Source organism: Ictidomys tridecemlineatus, chromosome 3 (assembly GCF_052094955.1).
Source record: "Ictidomys tridecemlineatus isolate mIctTri1 chromosome 3, mIctTri1.hap1, whole genome shotgun sequence".
NCBI classification, from domain to species: domain Eukaryota; kingdom Metazoa; phylum Chordata; class Mammalia; order Rodentia; family Sciuridae; genus Ictidomys; species Ictidomys tridecemlineatus.
This window is the reverse complement of record NC_135479.1, coordinates 30,383,816-30,394,549: the sequence shown is the minus strand read 5'-3', so window position 1 is coordinate 30,394,549 and position 10,734 is coordinate 30,383,816.

Here is a 10,734-nt window from a genome sequence, read left to right as displayed (position 1 = left end):
TGTCTCTTGGGCCAGGGACGTGACATCATGCATAGCCCCATGCTCTGCTGTCAAAGAGCTTGAGGAAAGATTTGTAACGTGAGTGGGTTTTATGATAGTCTCTGGTGGAATTAGTGGGCTTGGATAAGGTTTCAGGACAACTCTTTAGGACATTGTTCTTTACCCACTTCCTTTACCAGCTGTCAAGGTAACTCAGATCATATTCTTCTTAATGGCAAGATCCATTTCCACGTCCACCTTGCTGCCCCCACCAACACACATGCCCACATGTGCACCCCGCCCACACACACACTCATATTATATTTTCATTTTGCTTTCAAGTGACTCCTTGTTAGTGAGCGCTTTTAGTTATCCTGGTAAAGGAGAAAAGAGATTCACATGTGGAAAGTTAAAGAGAAATAGGTTAAATATTCAGGACCAAATCATTTCTGTATATCTGCCCCAGCCTTTGAGATGTGCTTCCTCTGGCTTTGAAATGTCACAGGAAATTTAAATCAATCAATAAATCAATAAAATGAATGGCGCATCCCCTCCTATCCCAGAATCCTACAGTTGTTAAAATTATTTTCTGAGTGCGAGGTGGACCTATGTGAGCATTTGCATAAACAGCTCTAGTTTATATGAACAGTGCAACTGTTTATTCCATTTTTTTTTCCCTACTGAGAAAATGTGCTCTGCTCAGAGCCTGGTTCTAGTTTACTTGGAGACAAAATATATCAACATCTCCCAGGATGAGTGTCACCTTATCCTCAGTTTGATGTAGCTCCCTGTTTCTTGTGCTCTTATGTTCTCATCTACCATGTTCTGCATTAAAATCGTATTTTTAGTGCATATAGGCACTAAAATTGATAAGTCAATAATGATACATCATTATTAGCTAAAATCCATAATTTGCATTAAGACTTTATGTTGTAGGTTTTGTATTATGGGTTTTAACAACCATATAACCACAGGTATCTATTCTTACAGTATCATACAGTAGAGCTTCACTCTCCTAAAAATTTTCCTCTGTTCCATATATTCATTCCTCTCCCTTCCCTCATCTGTCCCCAAGCTCCTGGCAACCACGGATCTTTGGCTGTCTCCATAACTTCATCTTTCTCAGAATGTCATATAGTTGAAATCTTACATAGGCTTTTCAGAATAGCTTGGAAATATTATTTTTACTTTTAAAAATCAGTGAAATTAGCTTTCAAATTCACCAGAGGTGGCCTAAAAATCTGCATGATTTTCCAAGCTCCCTGAACAAGCAAGAGGAGAGCACTGATTTTATAACTGCTGCCAATTTCTGGGTGGTAACAAGAAAACAAGAAGAGAGGGGAGATGGGCTGGTATGGAGAGTGAGCTCATCATTTACCCCAGTTTATAAACATTGGTCCATGGAAGGATTCTCATATTTGTTTGATTTTTAAGACTCATCTATCCATTTATCCACCTATCCATATCCTACTTCGATTACACTTTCCTCTCCCACCATTTAAAAATGTTGAATATGAATCCTAGAATTTTATGTATTCCTTAAAACATGCAGTGTTTTTATTATTGTGAGCATGTTTTACATTTACTTAAATGGCTCTATGCTAATGGCCTCATTCTGTTTTTATATTTGCCAACCATTGCTGTAAACAACCGAGTTTGTTGCTTTTTCCTTCTAAATAGCATCCAGATGGCTGTCTTCCACCATGTTGGATTGCCCCGATTCTCACCCATGAGCACTTTGGTTGTTACCAATCCTAAATCCCCTGCAGCAATAGCAATTCACTTTTTCAGTGTAAAAATCCACCAACAATTGTCCTGACTCAAAGCTCACTTGAAGGTGCACCCACACTTTCCTCTAACAAATTCAAGGAATAGGTTCAAGTCAACAAAGGTATGAGGGAAAACATGAACATTTTCCTGAAGATTCGGGGGGAAAGATGAAGATGAGGATGCACTGCATATTCCCCGGCCCCTTTCTCCAGATTCCCTGAGAGCAATTCAGTTCCCTGACTCTCCAGTAACCTCGGCATGTATAACCCTTTGCACGTGTAAAGTGAATAGCTCTCAGACCTCCTCACAGTCGTCACCCCGATCTGCAAATACAGGATCCCTCTAAGGTTGTCTTTGTCTTAGGAAGGGGATGCATGCTGGATGGGGCAGGGGTTCTATTGCACCTGGGATTACAGCTATCACAGTCTAAGTAAAGATGTGTATGACCTTTCATGTTTTTGGCTTTAGCTTATTTTAATGCAATAATGGGAAAACATTAACATTTTTACATTTATTATGGGAGAAATTAGTTGTACCTTATAAATGGCTCTATGCTAATTTTCCCTTGGACTCCCCTGCTCATTGGTGCCAAAAACACAGGGAACAATAATTATTGTGGAGCTAGAAGTACGGTACATACATGATCAGGCAGGTTCATCATAGTGGACATTTGTGATTATTATTTAAGTTATTTTTATCTTGCTTCACATGGATCAGCATCAATTATTCTCAAATAATCAAAGTGAGGAAAATTGGATTAATTTCAGCATGCACATGTATTATTTATTATGTGCTAGGCATGTGATTTGCATATGATGTTTTATTTAATCCTTAGCAGTGACCATTGAAAAATTTTTTAAAAAAGAAAATCCCAGTGTGTAAATGAGGAACCCTAGGCCCAGATTAGGATGCATTTTTTTCCCCAGGACCACTGATGCATTTTACCAGAAAGAGGTCAATCTAGGGACTTGCCTAAGCCCCCTTGACTTGACAGTTACTTGTTAAAACTTTTCAAGTAGAAGAATCCAAGGAGGGAAAGACTTCTACCTCCCTGACACTCAGCAGGATTTAAAATCAGCCATGCATAGAATCTGAGAGCTGAAGGGTACTTTATATCAGTGGGATGTTATTGGAAATTTCGGCCAGAAAATTCTTCCTTAGGCAGTATGGTCCCCAGTATCACTCAATGTTTTGCATCTCTCAAAGTTGCCTATCAAAGTGCTAAGGACTTCTTAGTTATTGTTATATCCCAAAATATCCCTCACAGTTTTTACTCCGCCTTTCTCCTATTCGGATGAAATGGAAGAAGCGGAGTATATGAGTCACATATGGGATTTAGATTCACACCAGGAGGTGCTTTCAAAAATGCTCAAACTCAAAAAATTTCTCAAACTCAGACCTACATCTGCATGGAGAGAAGGAGGGAAGAGCAGGTATGAGTGATCTTCTCTCCTTAAACACAAAAGGTTAACAGGTACAGAATTACCTTGATACTGTCCCTTAGTGGAACATGCAATTCAGCGGACTGCCCTGAAAAGAAGAAGGGTCATAGAATTGCATCTGGACAGTTGACTTATAGATGCAGCTAGGTAGCAAGAGTAATTAATATGAATTTGAAAACCAGGCCAGGCTTCCAATTTGGCTTTGTGTTTTCTAGGTGTCGGGGCCTTGGATGTGCTATTTATATTCTTTGAGTTTCAATTTCTTTGATGCAAATAAAATAGCTTTAAATGCAGTATTACTGCGGGGCTAGAAATTGATAATGTATGCAATGCAGCCAGCATGGAGAAAATGTTCAATGAACATTAATTCCTTTCCTTTTAATGCTTCAGGGAAACTGTTGCTCCCTTGTTCTTACCTCTGGTTCCCCTTCACCCCCTCTACCTTTCCCAGGCACTCAAAACAGAGTGAAGTTAAGACATATCACATTGGAATAACAAATGCACAAGGACTGAAGTGACCCAAGAGAGCTATTTAAGAGATAACAAGACCCTCCTGGATACTAAGAGGGAAAACGTGGGTAGAAAAATTTTTCATAACTCATAAAAGCAATTTTACATATAAAAAATAGGGAGTATTAGTCAGCATCATGTTATTATAATAAAATGCCCGAGGAAATTAATTTATAAAGAAAAAAGGGTTATTTTGGCTCACAGTTCTGAAGCTTCTCATTCAGGATCAAGTGACTCCTTTCTATGGGCCTTTGGGCAAAAGAGACACAAACTTCTTACATCAGAAATATTAAAAGACTGAGAAGCAGGGAAACAACAGGACCTCACAAAACCCTTCCAGGGCACACCCCGGTTGACCCGAGGACCTCTCTCTAAACTCCACCTCTCAAAGATCCCATCAACTCTCACTAGCTCCATCTTGGGGACCAAACCTTTAACAAATGGACCTTTGGAAGACATTGGCCCAAACCATTGCTTGGATCTCTGAATGTGCAATGCTCATGCCTTTGTCGTGTGGGTGTACACACTGAGTTGAAAGTGAGCCTGAAACTGGGTTCCCACAAGCTCTCAATACGATAGCAAATGATAACAGTGTGAACCCCTGCTGTTTAGTTTCCAAATCCCTTTGTCCTGAAACCCTACTTGATCCTGAATAATTATGGAAGACAGAGATTACCATCTTCATATTACTGCTACTGACACCAAGAAGTCAAAATGATTTTCTCAGGGTCATGGAGAACAAATAAGTGTGTTAACGTGTAAGATTCAAATCCAAGATGGTGTCTTGGATCGTCCAGGTTGTAATTAGTAAGGGTTCTCCAGAGAAACAGAAGCACGTGGTTATGGAGGCCAAGACTTACAGTCTGCTGTCTGCAAGCTGAAGAATCAGCAGAGAAGCAGGGGAGCCAATGGTGTAACTCCCATCAGAGACCAAGAAAGGCCTGAAAACCTGATGCTCTGAGATCCAAGGGCAAGAAAAAATAGATGGCCCAATTAAAAATGAGCATCTCTTGACTGATCTGCAAATTGAATGACTAAAAGCAGAGGATAAAGGGAAAATGCACTGGTTAGACTGTTGGAGGTCAGGATGCATTGGAAAAGTTAGATACCGGGTGGTTGCATTGGACACGCAGGAGTGGATGGGTGTTGCTGTTTTGGAGACTGGCACTTCCTGTGATTTTTAAAATAGAGAGTTCTGGGCCAGAGATTGTGGATAAATTTTCATTGTTCACCAGTCTTAATGTCAAAAGAATTTCCAGGTAAACCATTGGATAGAAATAATGATCTTTTTCCTAAAATGTTCTGTACACCAAGTCTCTGCATCATGATTTGAGCGTTGATATATTCAGCTGCCGTGGAAGGTGGCACCCTGCAGGAAAGTTCTCCTTCTCAGGATCCACCATGAAACCCCTTTACAATGGCCCATGTCCCATGTGGAGCGGTAGGCTAACCTGGGCCTGGTTGAGGTCACAGATCTTTGCTGGAAGACTGAACATCTGCCCCAGGTTTGGTATTTGCATGCGATTCTTGGTCTGAACACAACAAAATAAATCAGAGTTATTTCAGTGTGTGTGTGTGTGTGTGTGTGTGTGTGTGTGTGTTTCAGTAATAAAAAAAAATCTCGCTCAATAAAGAAAAAAAGAAGGTCTTTGACTTCTAAGAGCAAGAAATCCCCAACTCAAAACATTTTTGTCAGGATATTAGGAGTAGAATGGAGAGTAATTATAATACGTTCCATTGCATTCACATATTCACATGCTTCCACCAAAAGGGCCAAGGACAAAGTGACTTTTATTTAAGATCTTGAATGAAGATCTGACCTATGAATGACCTTAGTTTCACTTACTGACACTAAAGAACAGGTACCATGGACTCCAATGGCCTGGGTTACCTGGAGGGTGAAACAAGCATGTGTCCATCACCAGTCATGGTGGCCCTCCAGGGACATCTGAGACGTGCACACTACCTGTCTTCTTCCCTAACATTTCTGGCCGTTGTCTTGCCTCAGAGGGTGCTCCCAGCAACTTGTGGTATAAACAACTTCAGAAGGGTAAGAGGAAGGAGAGGATATGAGTACCTTCAGTGGATCAAGCTGAGCGGGGCTCTAGAGTACAGGAAGAATGGAACTGGCCCTGAGGAAAGGTGGCTGTGGACCAGTGGAGACGGAGGTGGCAAGGACCTTGGACAACATAGATCCAGGACTCCACAGCCAGATCCCTCCCCACCTCCACTGGTTCTTAGAGAAAGAAATCACCTCACTTATCACCATCCTATAAGAAGAAATGAGAAAATGATCATTACACAGAATTTGGTAAAACACCACTGACTTCCTAAGATAGTTCTGTCTTCATCTGAACACACTGAAAGCCACAGAGATTTGAGTAACCATCTGGTGTCCTTAAAAAACTCTTCTGGGTAGAAAAAAAAAAAACATTAATAAGTGTTCCAGCACACTACCAGTGAAAGGAGCTGGAGACCCAAATTCTTGTCAAGAGGACAATTGAGATATCTTGCAAATATGGTGTCCTCGTTAACACTCTATTAAACTCAATTTGATATTAACAGAGGACTGCTTTACACTTCTCCAATTAGGGTCATCTTCTTAATTGTTAGAGCACATCACAAATACCCCCTCTGGGTCAACAGAATGTTCTCCCCTGTCTTATATTTTATGGATCCACTTTCTACTCCTGTGCCTGATCTTAGAATCTAAAAATAGCTCATGTATTTGAACCTGTAGGTTCCTGGTATTAAACCAGCAGTGGAGGGAGGGGGCCCAGGGCTCCCCACAGTACCTGCTTGTCTCCCAGGGGATGTAACAATGATCACAGCGTCCTGATTTGGGAAGGGCTGCTTATGTGGAAGGGACTGTGCATACTTCACTGCATACCTAATTTCATTAAAAGTGGGAAATCAAACACACAGCAAAGGGGATGAGAGTCACAAGGAAAGATTCGGTTTCTATGACAACTGGAGGTCTGCACACACACATCAGCACCGTGAGAGGTCTGAGCCGGGGCAGGAGTTGCTGACAGCTTCACCTAAGGCCTGTCATCACATTTTCCTTTACCCCGTGTGCCTTTATCAGTCACCCTCTATCTCCCTAAAGTCTTGAAATGGAGGGGGACCGTGCATTCTCTGGTCAGCAGACAGGGATGATGCCTGCCAACTTCGCTTGGCTCTTACCATTGCAGAGGGGAATAGAAAAAAAAATATCCATTTTCTTCAGACTCTTTACCAATACAAGCATCTGGGTTATAGATCCAGGCTTTGTTGCTTCTATGCCTCTGTGAATGCCACACTCTCAGATCCCACGCACAAACATGCACACACACACACACACACACACACACACACACACACACACACACAGTCTCCACAAGGGTTCCCCTGTGGTGGGCCTCTGACACAGTCTGTTCCTTGTTCCTTATAAGAAAACATTTTCAGCCCTCCACTGATTTTGGTCACGAAATCATTCTGAAGCAGATTCATTACGTAAGCAATCTTTAACCCATGTGGTACATTAGAATTGTCTGTAGTAGTACTCTCTCTCTCTCTCCCTAAGTTCCAAAATTAGCAAACAAACAAACAAACAAAAAGAAACTTGTTCTGATACATAGGTCACAATTCTAGGTTTGATTGGCTATTCTTCCTAAACATCAGTATTTAAAAAAATATATTCCTCTTGAGGGATTCAATGTGTAACCTGAGTTGATTATATTATAGTCATTCATTCGAAAGTAATTTTCCTTAGCAGCTATTTGTGTGCTGCATACTGGGATGGGCTGGATCTTGGAGATCTGAGGTGTAATTGGGCTCAGGAATTCCTGGGCTACTGGTGGGGGACAGATAGGTAGGGCAATAAGCGCAGAAAGTGCTGGGGGCTGGTCTGGTCTGAAGGAAGCCAGTGAGGACCTACGAATGGTTGGTCCTGTTTGGGGAAGTCCAAGAAAAACATCTTGGAGGAGTAGATGATGCTGGAGATCAATATTAAAAGATATAGATAGATCACAGATGGAAGAAAGCACAAAGATTTTATTGGATAGAGAGGGTGGATCTTAACTGATGGAGCAGAGCCCACATAGTCTGAATATGGGATACACAGTGCTGTCAATCCTGGAAACAGTCTTTCTTTTTTGTTAAGATGTATGAATGAAATGTTGGTGACTTTGCCAAGAAGTGGCACCGAAGGGTTCTGAGGAAATAAATGTATAGGCCCTTATGTACAAGACCTGTTTATAAACAACTTTCAGACATTACCTATAGGATAGCTGTTTTGAACTTATATAGCTGTACAAAGTAGCTGGTATTAGTTAAGCTTGTGGACTTTGTTTACTTCTACATTTAGAACATTGCTTTTCTTTAGGTTGATTGAAATTACAAATACTGAGATGTGAATGAAAAAATAAAATTAGGTGGTATAAGCCAAAGGCACAGAGGACATGATATGGGACCTAGAATAGCTTGATACTGGTGACATGTTGATTAAAGCTCCCCCCCAACACTGAGAATATAATCAAGGGATGCTCTATCACTGAACTACATCCCCACCCCTTTTTATTTTTTTGAGACAGGTTCTCACTGAGTTGCTCAGACTGGCCTTGAATTTGCAATCCTCCTGTCTCAGTCTTTCAGATAGCTGGGATTATAGGTGTGCCCCATGTTACCAGGCTAAAGTGGTCTTTTATAATGAGAGATGGATCTGACTTAGTGAAACAAGATATATACCAAAAAAATTACAGATTAAAGCATGGAAATAGAAAAGAATAAATGTTAACAAAACGAAACAACAACAACAAAAATCATGTGAGGTTTATTGCATGGTGTAAAGGTCTAACATAAATAAAAATAGAATTCCAAAAAAAAAAAGAGAGAGAGAGAAAATGGAAAATAAGCAATATTTGAAAAGATGATGGCTGGGATATTTGAAATGGAGGTTAAAGTGCCATGAATGTCAAACAGAATAAACATAAAGAAAAGAAATTGAAGCTTGTCATTGTAAAACCATTGAAAACTAAGGGCAGCAAGAAAATATTTAAAAAAAACAGCTAAAAGTGAAAGAAATATTATCTTCCAAGGAATCAAAGTAAAACTGGCTGAAGAGAAAAATAAAGGGCCACAGAAAACAGAAGTCTGAGTTGGAAATGGCTAGAAGAAATGGGGTTAGTGTGTTTAACATTCACATATGGTCTGGGCAGTTGTATTAATTTATATGAGACATTAATCAACCAAGGATCTCTGACATCTCTAGGGTAAATGCTAAGAGAACAGTAAAGGAGGGAATAACTGCCAAGCTAAAGTGAGGGGGTGCAGATGAAGGAAAAATAAGTAAATACATCCCTGAGTCGTTGAAGGAGGAGAGAAGAGGGGAAATGGAAGAGAAACATGATAAATGTGAACTCATGCATGTCTGTGATTACATTAATTTTGACCTAAGTTCTCCAATTATACTGCAAATATGATCAAATTGGATGAAAAAAAAAATATTAAGCCACTCTAATGATGCTTCCAGGAGAAAGGCTTTAAGAATGAGCACAGAAAGATTGAAAGTAAAAGAAAAAGTTCCACTTGTAGCTATTTAGCTAAGAAAAATGGAAGCATGGTCACACATCACCTTGCCTAAGAACATCCACAGATGCCTTCCTCATGTCATCCCAAACCTGAGACAGATCAGATGTACAAGAATAGGAAAATGAATAAAGAATTCTGTGCACATAATGCGTATACTTCAACAATAAAAAAAAAAAAGAGAACAGACCACTCATACGGGCAACAAAATAAATGAATCTCCAAAACATCATGTCAAAGAAATTAGACATAAAACCAGGTTTTGTGGCTCATGTCTATTATCCCAGCTACTCAAGGAGCTGAGAAGGAGGATTACAAGTTTGAGGACAGCTTCAGCAAATTAGTGAGACCCTGTCTCAAAATAAGAAACAGAAAAAAAAAATGGGGTGGAGATATAACCTCAGTGGTAGAGTACCTCTCTCTCTGGGTCCAATCACTCGTACAACAACAAAACAAAACAGCCCCCCCCCCAATGAAAAAGAAAAACATAAAAGAAATCAGCAGTGTGATCATTTCAGCCGACATTGAAGCATTTAATAAAATTCAACATACATTCATGATAAATACTTTTAACAGATTATAAATACAGGGTGCACCTATCATCTGATAAACACTCTCTGTCATGACCTATCACATTTTTAAGGGAGATATGATAAAATCTTTCCCTCTGAGCTGTTGAACAAAAGAAGAATGCTTTCTATTTTATTCAGTACTATACTGGAAGGCCTAAACAGGGAAAAGAGGCAAGATAAAAATGTGTTCGGATTAGAGGACAATGAAGGAAATGGTCATTCTTTGCAGATGTCCTGATTATATACGTAGAACATACAGAGGAATCCCTAGTAGAATAAATGAACACATTTACCAAGGTTTTAAAGTACATGGCTAGGTTCTCTGGTCTCTGGCTCAGGTTGCAGCCACATGGCTAAGCACAACCAAGTTGGGATGGTCGGCAAATACAGGACTTCCTATGGTGCTCTCTCCAGAAAATGGTGAAGAAAATTGATATCACCCAGCACCTCGACTACACTTACTTCTTCTGTGGAAAAAACAAAATGGAAAGGCCAGCCCTAGGCAACTGGCATTGTGACTCCTGCATAAAAACTGGCTGGTGGTACCTGGACCTGTATCACCACTTCTGTGGTCACAGTCAAGTCTGCCATCAGAAAGTTGAAGAAATTGAAAGATGAGTAGCAGCTCTACTATTTGGACATCCCTAGTCTATAAAAAATGGGTTCATTTATGTAACAGAAAGACACATGGCTAGTATGCAAAAGGTATTATACATGTATATAACACAATAGTCAGAAAATTCAAAGCACATAATATTTATAATAATATTATCAAGATCAAATACTTACTAATAAATATAACAAAAGAGGAGCAAGAATCCCATAGAAAATACTGTATATTTTTTATTTAGAGTAAATGAAGGAGATGTAAATAAACATGGGATGTACTATTT